The 15173-nt window shown below is 43.1% G+C and overlaps 1 protein-coding gene across 1 annotated transcript in view; it reads right to left on the bottom strand.

Annotated features, from left to right (window-relative positions):
- RYR2 (ryanodine receptor 2) overlaps positions 1 to 15173 on the bottom strand; it is a 1771220-nt gene that overhangs the window by 1183979 nt on the left and 572068 nt on the right.

Here is a 15173-nt window from a genome sequence, read left to right as displayed (position 1 = left end):
TGCCTCATCCCCCATTCAGGCTATGAACCGAAAATAAATTATATTAGTAAATATAATTTCTCATGTGGTACTCCCCACCCCAAGCATAGGGGTAATTTATGGTCCGGACCAAGAGGGGAGAACAACTACAAAACTCCTCACTAATAATGGTAACCTTTAAACAAAAGATTGATATTTTTCAAACAGATATATCTTACAACATGATAAAGGTTGCTGTCATTCACATATTTCACTTTCTCTGAAGATAAAATGAATTGTCGATTATACTGAAAGTTGCTGTCACTATCAGCACCTGTGCATGGATTACATTTTTCAGTGCTTTCTTTCAAAGACAGAGCTTCCCCTTTGAGCATGTGTGGAGGTTCTTGCACTCACATGCCTGCACACAGTGAGCCTCAGTTCTCTCTTTTCTGTTGCCAGCATTGGACATGATTCAGGCTACACGAAACCATCAGCTTTTCTCACAAAGCTCCAAAGCATAACTTTTGACTTCCCTGAGGCCCTCAGTGTGCCCAGTGCTATTTTGCTTTCCCTCAAGTATCCTACATATGTTTGGCAGAGCGGTGACGTCTCTCTGAGTCCCCTCTCTCCCTCCCTAGGCAATTGCATTCATATACAAGCCTGTTCCCCTAATGCTATTTACATTTTCCAATGAAACTACTTATGAGTTTACAGTCTGAGTGTCCAATAATTTATCTAAGCATGAGGTAAGTAAATGTGAAATATATTCTCCATTTTAACAATTTTTTTTAATATGACTGAATTATAAATGTATTGGAAAGATGCATGAATGGAGAGTTGCCCTGGCTGAAGTCTTGATGACTGGTGCTACTGCTCACAAGTTTTAAACTTGTACTAATTCAACCCCTGTTATGTCTATTACCATGTATCGGCACATATTTTCCTGTTTGAGAGACAGATAAGCAACTTTGCTTTCTCCTCGCTGCCATTAAATCAGTCCAGTACACCAAAAGGACAAGGCCTACAGATACTATTCATGCCCTTCCTTTCACAGCTTCTGTCTATAACCCAGAGGCCACCATTCCCTCTTTACCAGACATTCCCATCTAAGTCCTGCATTCAATTCATTCCAAAGGTAGGAGGGGAAGAAGCCAAGGAATCCTACGATGATGAAAAAGGAGCAGGATGCCCCCAGAATAACAGGATACCTCAATATTTGTAGGCGTTCACCAGCTGGAAAGTACTCCAGAATGGGGCAGCAATGAAAGTCCCGTAACATCAGCCTGCAGTAAAGTTCTGAGTACTTCAGTGAGAGAATGAATGAATAATAAATCCATTAAATAAATAAATAAAAGTTCTTTCAGTTGTCATCAAGAACTTGCATAACCATGCAGGTGAGTGCGTTCATACGCAAGTGTGAAATTATGTATCTGTGTATAATAATTGGTATTGTGGCAGAATGACTGATGTGTGTGTTTGCTGAGTGTCAGATAAGGATATGATTTCATTTTATCTAAATGAGTAAACAGGACAAATAAGGCCATTTTCAGTCCGGGTACTTCAGCGTCATTCAGGAGGGCTAGCATTGCCATTGTTAAAGAGCATTGAAGAAGGTGAGTGACTGGGCATCACTCCTGCCCTTTCAAACCACAGGACCACAAGGGAGCAGGGAAGTGGGGACAAGGGAAGTACTTGTACTCTGGCTCCACTGATGTTTTTAAGAGCAGAAGGAAGTCGAACGGGGCCAACTAGGCCCAGCTGGTAAGGCCCAGGCCTGGACCTATTTTGTAGGAGGAAGGAGGATCAGAGGGGCTTGGCACAGGCCCCAGGGCTTCTGTTGAGATAGGAGGATAATCCAAGGGTCTCCAGGAGACCCATTTCAATTTTTTTCAAGAGCGAGGAGGTATTAGCATTTAATGTTTTTTATCGGTTCAGGAAATAAACTGAAAAAGCACATTAAATGAACATAAGAAACAAAAAGGAAAACCTCCAAAACGAAAAAACAAACCAAAATATCCCTAATGTCACAGTTGCCAATGTTTTGCTTATTACCAGTGATTGCCCAGAATTTTACTGTGCATTTTTTATGCATGCACTGGTAGTATATTGTGGAACAATGATGTTTTCCATGTACGTCTGTTACAGATGGTAGATATTTAATTCTGTCAGTCATTCTTGTGATCTTGCAAGTGGTCATCAATGTTTTACAAATTTTCATTTCCCTTTTGTTACAGAAAAGGTGTTTTAGAGCTTCACTATTTACACTTTTCTACAGCTATTATGCCCATTGTCATATTTCACTTCTTTTCTGAAAATGTGTAAGTGAGCCTATTCAAAATTTGGAGCAGCCAGTCACTCAAAGGAGCTCTAGAGGAGGCCATGATGTCAGTCTTTGGCAAAGCTTCCAGGGAATAATAGTATCAAGGTAATCTAGCCTGGGGGTACCAGGTGGAAGTAATGAGGACATTGAAAGATGCACAAAAAAATAAAACAGTTGGCAGAGAAGAAGACAGAATAAAACACAGAATGGAATGCCATCAGGAAGACAGAGCTTAGACACCAAATAGGGTAATTAGAGAGCAAAAAGCTGGTAGGGAATTTTTCTTTAAGAAGCCTAGACAACCAGCTCTTAGGAGTTTTTAACAGTTGGTGAGTTCATAGAAGAAGAATTTTTTTGAGGGGATGCTGATGTCATCAACAGGAATGACAGCCTAGCTTCGGAGCTCCTGCAACACCCCGCTTGCATCCTCTGTGAAGCCCTGCCATCTGCTCCTTTTTTTTAACTTTATTCAGTTTGCCTTGCTGACCAAAGCATTCCAATGGCCTCTAAATGAAAAACAGCTGACCTGAAACAATTTTCATTCACCAAACACACGGTGGAGTTGTTGGAGGAAAATGGCGCCCAGGCTATGCCTGAAACAGGAAACGGAGCGCCTGTTACAGAATCACTATCGGAGCCCTCACTTGGTGGCCCTTCCAACTTACCCCCGTGGGACAAGTTGAGGACCTGGTTTATGAAACTTCATTAAGATTTAAAACAACATAAAATGGAGCTGCTAGCGTCTATCTCTGAGGTACGTGAAGATTTAGCGGCCTTGGGTTCCCGCGTCGATGATCTGGACATCTGTGTGGAGAGCCAGGAAGATTCACTTAAGAGGGTGGTGGCAATGTAAGCAAATTTGCAAACAGAGCAAGCGCTGCTTGCAGAGAAAATTGAGGAACTGGAAAACCGTTCAAGGCACTGCAATTTAAGAATATGAGGTGTTCCGGAGTCGCCAGAACATAATGATTGCTTAGTGGCTATAACATCAGATTGCTTAGTGGCTATAACATTAGTTTGCCAGCTTTTGCTCTCCTCTGCCTCTGCTGTATTGGCTCTGGATTTGGAGTGGCAGCCGAATATAAAAATTGAGCGGGCTCACAGGGCACTGGGCCCTAAAATTGCCAACCGAGCTAGGGATACTGCATTCTGTCTAGACAGTTTTACCCTGAAGGAGTGATTGTATGCGGCCGCAAGATAACACAATGAGTGGTTCTGGAAGGGACATAAACTTCACATTTTTAATGATTTGGCACCCATTACCCTGCAAAAACAATTTGAACTGAAAGTGGCTACCACAGTGCTGTGAGCGGAGAACATCCGCTTTAGATGGACCTTTGGTGTCTCTTTTGTGGTGAAGGGCACTTCAAATAAGGTTAAATCATTAGCAGATGCTGAGAATGACTTCAAGCAAGCTAATCTATACATTCCTTTTTCTGTGCCTAAAGCTACAGACAACGTGGTCAAAATGGACTCTTTTCCAAAATGGCACAGGGTCAGCGAAAGATGCTGCAGACTGTGGAGCCATTCTGTAGACACCAGCTCAACTATGTCTGATAAAGGCTGAACTTTTTGAATTTCATGGTTATGAGCAAAAGTGTATTTTCTAACTTTGTGCCTAATATTTTTCATTCAGGCTTACTGTGTTCATTGCTTTTGTCAAGTGATAATCAAGGGTTGAAGAGCAATTATTATTAGGAGTCTTGGTTTCCTTGTTCAGGGTTCACGTTGGTTCACATTGTTTTTATGATTAAGTTTGCAGGGGTCTCGGGTTAGGAGTGCATTTCAGTTCGGGTGGTTTACCCCCTGAGATAGCAAATGTTGCTTACCTATAACAGGTGTTCTCACAGGACAGCAGGATGTTAGTCCTCACATATGGGTGACATCACAGGATGGACCTCAATCACGGAACACTTTTATCAAAGTTTCCAGAACTTTGACTGGCGCCTACTGGGCATGCCCAGCATGGCACTAACCCTGCAGCCAGCAGGGGTCCCCCTTCAGTCTTGTTTAAAAGCTTCAGGTAGTGCCAAAAAATAAAATAAGAAAACGTTACAAACCCAACACCACGGGGTGGCGGGTGGGTTTTGTGAGGACTAACATCCTGCTGTCCTGTGAGAACACCTGTTACAGGTAAGCAACATTTGCTTTCTCACAGGGCAAGCAGGATGGTAGTCCTCACATATGGGTGAGTACCAAGCTGAGGATGTTCCAGAAATGCACCAAATGTACCCAGGTGTGCAAGACACTAAGAATGGGATACAAATTTGGCCGAGGGCATCCTGAATCCCACTGGGCTGGCGGAAGGGTGTTTGTACGTCACGTTGTAAATAGGTTGTGCAAGACAGACTGGCTGAAGATGGAATCTTTTCTTCCGGCTTTGTCCACGCAATAATGGGCTGTAAAGGTATGGAGAGAACTCCAAGTGGAAGTCCTGCAAATGTCAGGAAGCAGCACTGATCGTAGGTGTGCTACTGAAGTCGCCATGGTCCTCACAGAGTATGTTTTAACACGGTTTTGAAATGGAATGCCCGCTTGCTGATAGCAAAAGGATATACAGTCCGCCAACCAGGAGGAGAGAGTCTGCTTACTCACAGGCTGCCCTAAATTGTTAGGATGGAAAGAGACAAACAGTTGAGTGCTTTCCCTGTGGGCAGCTGTACGGTCTAGGTAGAATGCTAGAGCCCGTTTACAGTCAAGGGATTGGAATGGGGCCTGGGAAAAAAGGTAGGTAGTATAATGGATTGATTGAGATTTAGGGTGAGTGCGGAGTACTGCTCGGTCCTGCAGACGTTAGAGCCTGTAATTCACTAACTCTGCGAGCCGAAATGATTGCCAGAAGGAAAATCACTTTCCATGTGAGATAGCGAAGATCACAGGATTGAAGAGGCTCGAATGGTGGTTTCAAGAGCCGACCCAAAACCAGATTAAGGTCCCAAGAAGGGGCCGGAGGACACAGTGGAGGCTTGAGATGAAGCAAGCCCTTCAGAAAACGTGTTACAAGGGGTTGGACCGATATGGGTACATCCCCGACACCTTTATGGAAGGCGGCTACCACACTGACATGCATTCTGATGGAAGAAGTTTTTAGACCTGACTCTGATAAGTGCCAGAGATAGTCCAAAAACTTCATGATTGGACAGGTAAAGGGGTCATGGGACTGAGAAGAGCACCATGATGCAAACCTGTTCCATTTGTAAGAGTAAGATTTTCTCGTGGAAGGCTTCTGTGAAGTAATCATGACACAGGAAACTGGTTCAGAAAGGTTAAGTGGCTGAAGGATTAACCTTTCAACATCCATGCCGTCAGGGACAAGGCTTGAAGATAGGGGTGGCGCAGGCACCCGTCGTTTTGAGTGATCAGAAGCGGATCCTTTCCTAAGGGAATGTGCCTGCGAATGGAGAGATCCTGAAGTATTGGAAACCACACTTGGTGTGGCCAGTGAGGTGCTATTAGGATCATGGTTCCCTTGTCCTGACGTAACTTCACGAGAGTCTTCGAGAGAAGAGGAAGTATGTATGTTTTTGTAGCTTTTGACTTTCAATAAAAATTTTCAATTGAAAAAAAAGAAAAAGGGTTACTTTCACTGTACAGAATTATGCTGGCTGGTATTTAACACATCATGGGGCAGATTTTCAAAGGGATACGCGTGTACCCCCGAAAACCTGCCTCAAGGTCCCTGTGCGCGCGCCAAGCCTATGTTGAATAGGCTCGGCGGCGCGCAAACCCCAGGACGCGTGTAAGTCCCGGGGCTTTGCTGGGGGGGGCGTGTTGGGGGGGCGCGTGATGTTCGGAGGCGTGGTGCCAGCACCGGGGGCGTTCCGGGGCATGGCCACAGCCTCTGGACCAGCCCCCAGACTTGAACATGGCGCGCTGGCCCGGCGCACGCAAGTTACGCTTGCCTCGGGCAGGCGTAACTTTTCCAACAAAGGTAGGGGTTTTAGATACCGCTGGGGGGGTTAGGGAGGGGAAGGGAGGGGAAGGTGCAGGAGGTGGAAGGAAAGTTCCCTCCAAGGCCAGTCCGATTTTGGAGCAGCCTCGGAGGGAACGGAGGCAGGCTGCGCGGCTCGGCGCACACAGGCTGCCGATTTTGCACAGCCTTGCGCGCGGATTTTAAAGGATACGCGCAGCTACGAGCGTATCTATTAAAATTCGGCGTACTCTTGTTTGCACCTGGTACGCAAACAAAAGTACATGCGGGCGTACTTTTTAAAAATCTACCCCCATATGTATGTCTGAAATGCTTTGATAGTTTAAGCTATAGAACTGAATTGTGATTTCTAAATGGATTTTTAAGTGAAAATAGTAACATAGCAAATGACAGCAGAAAAAGATCATCTGATCCACCTAGACTGCCCAGTTATCCTGTCCACACTACTAAGGATATATCCCAGCTGCAGCCACAGAATGTGACCAACTGCAAGATTTCTCCTTATCTAGGCAGGTCTATTTTGCCTTCCCCCTTTGTACTCCACCATCTTCAATAAAAGAATATGCAAGATCCTCATTTAGTTCTCTCCAGCACCCACCTTTCCAATTCCTAAACACAGGCACTGCAATAATTTAAATAGCCAACAAAATTAGCATGGGAATTTTCCAACTATATGGCCTCTTATGTCCTCTGTGAAGCCTGCCAGACAGACCCAGCTACATGAGCACCTGCATTTCCAAAACCATTAGAGTTATTACAGAAAAAGCAGCTTGCCATACAGACCCAGCTGTCAGACAATTCTACCATCACAACCTGTCAGACAACCCAGTCCTTGCATGCCTGTGTTACTTCCTGGACTTTTAACATTTCATATTAACCTCTTGGCCATCAATTCTGTCAGCCCCAACAACCATGATTGAATTAGGTATGTATGACACTATAAATGCTGAACAATGAACTGCTAGGTTGTACTTTCTATTCTTTCCACTTTTAGCAACTATTAATCCTCTGTAATTATCTCATACCCTCTTAAACTCCATTATTGTTTTAGCCTCACTTTTAACACAGGCCCAGATTTAGGCATAAGCAACATAGGTAATTGCTTAAAGGTGCCAAATTTTGAAGACACCTACTACCCAGGCCACAGAGGAGTGCAACTGTGCCTAGGAGGAGCCTGCTCCAGCAATCTACTTCAAAACGGAACTGCTATGGCACTCTAGGCCTCTGGAGGGGAGTGGAGTCAAATTAGGCCTTCACCCACTATCTGATCTCCAGGGTCTCCCATCCTCTGCTCTCCAATCCTGCATGTGGGCATCCAAATCCTAAATCTGGCACTAATCACCACTTTTATAAAGAGCGATAGAAATCATTGTGCTCCATTCTCATGGAACCAAACCCATTTCCAAAGATCTATTGAAAAGGTATTCGGCAGACTCGCCCAAATTTCTCTGAGCTTCATTAATATCCCAGGGTATATTCCATCTAGTCTCATGGCTTTGTCCATTTTCAGTTTTGCTAGTTCCACATAAACATTCTCATTTATAAACAGCATGGATATTACCCCACTATCATACGTACCCTTTCCAATAAGCAATGGTCATTTTAAAAATCCTTCTTCAGTGAATATCAAATAGAATCTATGGCTATACATATATATTATACCTCAGTTCTGAGCATGGAAAAGGTCAAGCCTCCCCCCCCCCCCCCAAAGAGCTTACTGAGAAGAGCAATGCCTCACAAGGTGTCATGGACTTACTGTACTGTGTGATGAGATTTAAGAATAGGGATAAATACTGTTGTGTAACTGTTGCTTTTGGACACACATCATCATGCTCCTATTGCTCCGATTGGAAGAGAAATGGAAGCTAGAGCAAGGAGAAAGGTCTCCCACCCTCTCCAGCACCAGGAATCGAGAGAGTGGGACCCAGCCACAGCCAGCCACATAAGCCGCTGATGGAGCCTACAGCAAAGCAGGTGCATTTAAATGTTTAATGGTGTTGTTTATTCTATAAATATTTAATAATAATTATATTTAATTGACTTTTTGTGTCTGTTACTGTTTTGAATAAGACGTGTGTTGTTTACTGATCTGAATGACAGATGAGAGTGATGATCTGTAAGTGGAGGTGGTGTGTAAGTGACAGAGAGAGGAGGGTGATGCTGCAAAATCACCGGAAGGATAAGGATGCTTACATGAAGATAACAGACATGGTGTACATAATGAAAGATGATGCAGGTGCTGTGGTCAGGCCCAAGCCATTTAAAAAAAAAAAAAAAGAAGCAAGTGTTATAGTCTCCTGTAGAAGAATGAATTAACAGTTAGTGCTTTTTTCCAAAATGAGGGTGTAATTTTCAAAAGCGTTCAGTGCCTAAAATTGGAAGTTGCACATGCAAATAACATGCACACATGCAAGTAGTATTTTCAAAAGCCTAACGTATGTGCACACTAGCAGTGTCACGCATACATGTAAATGAAAAAATAAAAGGGGGCAGTTTAGATGCATTCCGGAACGGGATTCAGTAGTTCACGCACAGATTAGTATTTTATAAGCTGTTTACACACATACATTACCAAATTTGTAGGCATGCTTTTACACCTTCTAATTGAGTCACCAAAATGAAATTGCATTTATCTTCAGTCTTCAGATTTTGGGGTGGATTTTAAAAGATGTACAGATTTTATAACATGCATGTTATAAAATTCGTGGGCTGCACACACATGTGCGCCAGATTTTATAATCTGCACATTCATGTGCGGGCGACACATGATGGGAGTGAGTTTTAGCAAATTATGTGCAGCAACGCAATCAGGCCTCCCCCAGTTCCCTCCCAGTCCACTCTAATTAAGGAGCAGACTGGGAGGGAAATTCCCTACTCCCCCTGCTAACCTTCCTTCTCTTTCTCCTCTCCACCCTGACCCCTACACCCTAACTAACTAAAAGAATTTTTTTATTTTTGTACTTACTGCTCCGTTGGAGCAGAAGCAACATTCGCATGACAGCCAGCAGCCGGCGTGCGCTTCCCCAAAACAGAGGCTAATGGCCGCTGTCCCAGCTGGCCTCCATTCCACCCTGCCCCTCCCCTCCCCACCCAGACTACACACCCCGGCCCACACCTTTTTCAGGGCCCGGCACCTGTGCACGTATCAGCACTTAACGCGCATGGCCGGGCCCTTTTGAAAATGCAGGCGCAGGGCCCGGCCACATGTATAAGTGCCAATATTTACTTGCGCAGCCATTTTAAAATTCAGCTGCTTGGGTAGGAGATCTAGATTACATGGTGATTACAGGTACATGCACAGGGAAGTATTTTGGTAAATGGAGTACCACATATTTAATAAAACAGCTCCTGCCTCTGCATATGACCAGCAGTAAATATGTGCCCATGTTACAATTATTTCATGCATAAAATGTGTGTGTGTGTAAAACAGGTGTACAAAACAGGTAGCTCCCTACATTAAAAACTTGTGCTCCTAGAAAAACATACGCACATACTGTCAAGGGAGTAGATATGTATTTTATAAATTCATGTCACACAATTTATACAATACAGGTATAACTTTCCCCACATCCACTGCTAATTTTTACTTATCATTATAGCTCTACTGGACACATGCAGTGCTGTACACTTCTGCATGTACCTGCTGATTTACACCCACTATTGAAAATTAACTTCTGAATGTTTGTTTCATATTTCCCTCTCATGGTATAGGCTACAGCAGCACTACATGACTTGTTTATTTATTTATAAAATATTTATTGGCCTCCATTCTAATGGTCACAATGATTTACAGATAAAACATACATAATTCCAGTTCAATAAAACACAAACAAATCATTCAAATAAACAGATCAACAGTTACAAAAAATCTAATTAAAATGAAACTAAAAACAAATCATAAAATCCAAAAATACACAATAATTACAATATAATAAAACAAATAAAAAATACAAAACATAGAAACTAAAATAAAAAAAAACAATAAAATGAAGAAAAGAGCTTTTCAAATTTTTTACATTGGAAGACAGGAAAAGTGATAAAGTTGCTCTTTTAGACCAGGGTGTGGGAAGCCGAGCGGTGTTTCCCAGGCTAGAGGCACAAAGCCACACAGACTCCAACCTTTTCTAATGTAATTTTCACTTTATTTACACAGCACTTTAACAGAATGCAAACTGCCTTACCACAGCAATATTCACTGTCAGAGGCTGTAGACTAGATAGGGTATGTTCAATCCCTCTCATTTGGTCAGGATAGTTTTACAGGAGATGCCTCTCCTGGAGAATTCAGGGGCCTTCTGAACTCAGCTGGGCTTATATTATTATCTTTCCTAGCTGATCCTACCCTCAAGACTCTCCCTCCCCGCACGGTTTCGCCCACAGAGCTCTCTCCTTCTGTGGGTTTTAAGGTGGACCAAGCAACCAGTCTGGTCCTGCACAGGTTTAACGGTGAAAATAGTGACACTATGGGGGTCATTTACCAGATGGATCGCACGTGATAAGGGACGTTTCGGACGCGAAAAGTCCCTTATCGCGTGTGATACCAAGATGGGGGCGGAGTCGGCCCCGGAAGAGGAGGAGTCGGGGCGTCACCGGGGCTGACTCCGCGAAGACGCCACGGACGACGAAAAGTTAAGGGCCTTTTCGCTTCCTATTTCACGCCCAATAGCTACACCTTCTATGGTGGCACTATTGGGTGTGAAACCGGCAGCGATCGCATTGCGGTGGTGCGATCGCTGCCGGCTAGCGCAGGACCGCCCCCCGTTTCGGCCCCGCGCCCCTCATTACCTAAAGTATCGCAGGCCTGCGATACTTTAGAAAATGAGGCCCTATGTCACACAGGGGTTCTAAGCCCAGTTCTAAGGGCACACCCAGCCAAACAGTTTTTAAAGACACACACAACGAATATACATGAGCTAGATTTGCATGCAGTGGGGGCAGTGCATGCAAATCTACTTGATGCATATTCATTGTGGATATGCTGAAAACTTAAATGGTTATGTGTGTCCCAAAGTCTGGGTTGACAGTCACTGCCATAGACTATAATCAGTTGTTAATGTATAATCAGTTGTTATGTATAATCATAGACTATAACAGTCACTGCCATAGACATATCAGTTGTAAGATTACGGCATTCCTGGATGTAACAAGATCAACTCAAAAGAAAGCATTCTGAAATTTTTCTTAAGTTCCCTTGCAAATGTTGTTTTAAATATAATCATACTATGTATGTATTTTTTTAAATCTAGCCAACTTTCTTTTACTCTTGCTAATAAATTTGTATCTTCAGATCCTCCTGTTATGCACCTGAAGATCCAGTGTAGGTGTAATTCTGAGTTCTTTTTTTAAATTATTTTCCCAGGAAATAGCTGTACTGTCTGATTTTTCTTTTATAAATTCATTTTGTTTCCTATTGGACAGTGATGATGGAATTCAATTATCTATAGCTAATAATTAATTATTAATTATCTATGTCTTGTGTTGTTATTTTATTATATCAGCTTGTGAATTTCTTTCTCAAGTTATCTTGATGAATGTAATTTGTATTTGCATAAATAAAAAATATTTTAAAAGGTACATGCGCATCTTTGCAGTGAGGTACCCTATTGAAAACATGCCCCTACACACATACCAGCATATGTATAATTTTTGGAAAGGAAAAAAAATCAACATAAGAAATACATGACTTTATTTTCCTGTACCTGATACCAAAGGATCAACAATATTGCACATTACTACCTCTACGGATGTGCAAAAAGTTAATTCTCCTTTCAGAAACAAAATGCACAAGTAGCCTGCAAGTATCAGAAATTTCTAAACTTATTTGCCATTGGCATGAATTTGAAATAAATCTAGATAAGCTAGCAAAAATAGCAAAACTCTCCAGATCCATGCCATTCAGCATGCAATTTGACAAGCAAAGTTTGTCCTTTAGGTCTGTTTCATCAAAAGTTTTAATGATAAATTCCATGGTGGAAAAATCTGCCTAGGTAGACATTTTGCACAAGTGTTTCTGCCATGATGAAAAACTTAGTTAATTTTAAAAGAGTTGCTCACATTAACAGGACCAAATAAGTGAGTATCTAGGCTGAGCATGAGCAATTCATATTTTAAAACAGCCCTATTATGCACATATATGCACATACGTGAGCAGAGTTAGGGCATGTTGGAGGCATTCCTGTTGTGCTGCAGATTGAAGGGAGCACCAGGGGGTGCTCCCCAGCGTGGGACAAGAGATGTGTGCCCTAGCGGTGAGACGTCCTTGATCCTCAACCGAACATGCACGCTTCCTTGAGACCACCAACACAATGTGGTCAGACGTAGGAATTAGATGAAGACGCAGGCTTGGAAGCAGACAAAGACTCAGGCGAGCATGTTTTAAAATCCACTTACCTATGTGCATTAAAGCCAACAAAATCCTATGGAAGATAAGTGAACTCACTTTCTCGTGCAACCACTTAAAATTAGGAGCACACATATGCATGATAGGTGTATCTTAAATCATGCACGTGCAAGTGCACACATGATTTAAAGTTCCTGCGTATGTGCGCTCGGATGCGCACACGCATGTATATCCGCGCCCACGTGGTCGTTTTTAAAGTGACCGTCCCTGTTTTTACCAAATTCCCTTTTCTCTCCAAATTTAAAGAATACATACAGGTCTTCTTTCATTGGAGATTTAGGAAATCGTAAGCCAAGCAACTACTTAATTAGATCAACTGAAATTTTCCTGAAGCAATAGTTTAAAAAATGCAAAGTGTCAGAAAACCACATTCAATTCCCAAGCCTAGCTTCTGTTCATAGGGGCCAGCACAGGCAGCATTCACGGTCACTGGTGCAAAAGCAACACCCAACTGATTAGATGCAGGGCATACACAATACTGAGTCCCAGAAGGAGTTGTGGTCAGTTCAACTGCCCTGGCCAAGGGCTGTCTCTGTGATGGCTGGGATACATAGGAAGAGGGGAGAGGGTTAAACATGGGTACCTCCCCCCCACCCCCAGATAGTTGCAAATGAAGGCTAATGGAGCCAAAGAATTTTGGGGATAAGTAAATCCCAAAGAAGCCAGAGGAAGCTGCCAGAAAAGCGAAAAAAGAAAATATCAAAATCAATCAATAAATAAATAGTTTCAAGTGTATTTCTTCATATTAATTTTCCTTTTGATAATAAACTTAAAAAGATATCAAATCAACAAATGAATCAGAGGATAATTTTGTAACCCTGCATGTTAAATTAGCTGGCGAATAAGTTATACAAATTTTCAAAGTGTATTTATGCGCATAAGTTCGCTTGGAAAATTATCCTGTCAAATCTATCCCCGCACAAGTTACACCTGCTAATACGTCTGCACACAGAAAATTACTTTCAAAGCTGTCTGCGGTACCCAATTTAAGCACTCAAGTGGGTCAACAGAGATTTATGTTGTTTTATAAACTGTATGACAGGAGCCATGCACTGTACAAAATACAGTGCATTTCTGCTGTAAAAGTATGCACATCTGTTTCAGCATGAGCACAGATTTGAACATGCATATTTTCTCTATCCATTTTTACGTGTGTTTTACGTGCAAAATTATTGTAACAATTTGCACATAATAATGCAGAATTAAACACAAGGCAGACAGAATGTACACCATTCTGAAAACAGTAAGTTGCGCACAAAGGGGTAGATTTTATAACATGCGCGCATGGCGTACATTTGCGCGCACTACCCAGCACGCACACATGTATGCATGATTTTATAACTTGCGTGCGCAAGTTATAAAATCGGGGGTTGGCGCGCGCAAGGGGGTGCACAATTATGCACCTTGCCCACGCCGAGCCGCACTGTGTTCCCCTGTTCCCTACCCCCTACCCCACCTTCCCTTACCTCCCCCGCGCTTTCCCCCTTACCTTTGTCGTTTTTTGTTTTGTTTTTTTTTTTAATCACAAAACTTACTTCAGCCCTGGGGCTGAAGTAAGTTGCGCGCGCCAGCCAACTGTCGGCGCACGAACCCCGGCACAACAGCAAATATCGTCGCTGTGCAAGGAGCCTGACCCCTCCCCCCGGACCTCCCTGTCCATGCCTCGCCCCTTCCCCTTTTTGCAAGCCCCGGGACTTACACGTGTCCCAGGGCTTTATGCGCGTTGCCGGGCCTTTTTAAAATAGGCCCGGTGCGCGTAACCCTTTTAAAATTCGCCCCATATTTGGTATGATCAGTTAGCCAATACCTCCACCAGTTCACCCAGACCTTTAACAATTTACCCAGACCTTCTAGCACTTCTCTCTGACACCTCAGTTCACCCAGACCTCCCACCCAAAATCTGCAGACAAAAGTCAAGTCTGATATCACTTGTGCGAGTCATTTAGCAGGTGTGAAACTGTTTGGACAAGTTTAGTAATGTATAGGGGTGTGCATTTGTTTGCAACGAAATAGGAAATACTGATGATATTTCTTATTTTGTTGCATTTCATGAATAAAAAGAAACAATAGAAATAAAACATGACATTTTGTGTTGTTTTTCCTATCGTTTTTTGGGGGTGCCAAAAAAAAAAAAGTTAGTTTAAAAAAACAAAACAGAACCCACCTCAACCTTTCCCATTTTTTAAAATCTGAGACACCACCCCCCCCCCCCCCACCAACGGGCCCTCCCGAACCCCCTCCCCAGGACTCACCAAAAATGCCTGGTGGTCTAGTGGGAGGCCCAGGAGCAACCTCCGGCTCCCAGGTCAGCAGCTGCCATTAGTCAAAATGGCATTGGCTGCCCTTTGCCCCTACCATGTGACAGGGTCTGGCCCACCCCTAGTAACTTGCATCCGTACTTCAGAACCCTGCTCCGGAACACCTCTACAGTACCTTTTTTTCCCCCACATTACAATTTACATCCAAGACTGCATATACTTGCGAGGTTTATAAAACAGTGGGTAAATTTGCATTAGTATTGTCCTGTCGCCATGCACATTTAGCCAGACTGAACCAAGGCAT

The sequence above is a fragment of the Rhinatrema bivittatum genome, chromosome 3, assembly GCF_901001135.1.
Source record: "Rhinatrema bivittatum chromosome 3, aRhiBiv1.1, whole genome shotgun sequence".
Lineage (NCBI taxonomy): Eukaryota > Metazoa > Chordata > Amphibia > Gymnophiona > Rhinatrematidae > Rhinatrema > Rhinatrema bivittatum.
This window is presented reverse-complemented; position numbering and strand designations above follow the sequence as displayed.